This window comes from Anneissia japonica, unplaced genomic scaffold (assembly GCF_011630105.1).
Source record: "Anneissia japonica isolate Jap-2015-1 unplaced genomic scaffold, ASM1163010v1 scaffold199_len4679917_cov187, whole genome shotgun sequence".
NCBI classification, from domain to species: domain Eukaryota; kingdom Metazoa; phylum Echinodermata; class Crinoidea; order Comatulida; family Comatulidae; genus Anneissia; species Anneissia japonica.
The window spans coordinates 2,459,748-2,460,473 of NW_022686322.1; positions in this window are offsets into that span (position 1 = coordinate 2,459,748).

Below are 726 nucleotides of genomic sequence, written 5' to 3' on the forward strand. Positions count from 1 at the left end.
AAAATAAAAAAATAAAACATTTGTGACAATTTTGCATTTCATTTCATTTATTTTGAAAGGTAGAAAGTAAAGTCAAATCCCCAGTGGCACCAAGAGTCCGGGCCATAAAGGGAAAGTGCCCCGGGTCAGACGGGTCTGTGCCGCTAGTTATCGCTAGGCAAAGAAATAAAAGTCCATGAATCAGAAGGCTGTCCTTCAAGTTCAAATAAAGTGTGCAATGCAAGGCTACTTCAGGCGAAATATAATATTCCTGCCTTGATTGATACTGTACATGAATGGTCATACGATCGGACTATCCACTCGGAAAATGGGCATATGGCTCATAATGGTGAACAGGAGTCTGACGTAAGGATTTTTCGACGTAGGAATATGAGCCTAGGCCCTAGGCCTATGTAGCCTAGCCTAGGCCTAACTCATCGCGTCTATATTGACTGAACAAAAAGATCGGCCTGTACAATGTTTTAAGCTCTATAAATATGTTCATAATAGTCGGTTTGTAACAAATCTGCCTTTCGGAGAATTCTGAAGAACGTTTTAAGTTTACTACCTATTCCAAATATAGTCAGGTTTCCTATATAATAATTAATATAGTAGAGCCTAGGCGGCCTAGTAGTAGTAGGCCTAGCCTAAGTACTACTACTACTAGGCCAGAAGTGACTCACCATTTCATTGTCATACAAAACTGCTCCTCTGCTGAGTATAGCACCATAGAATCGTTCATTAAAC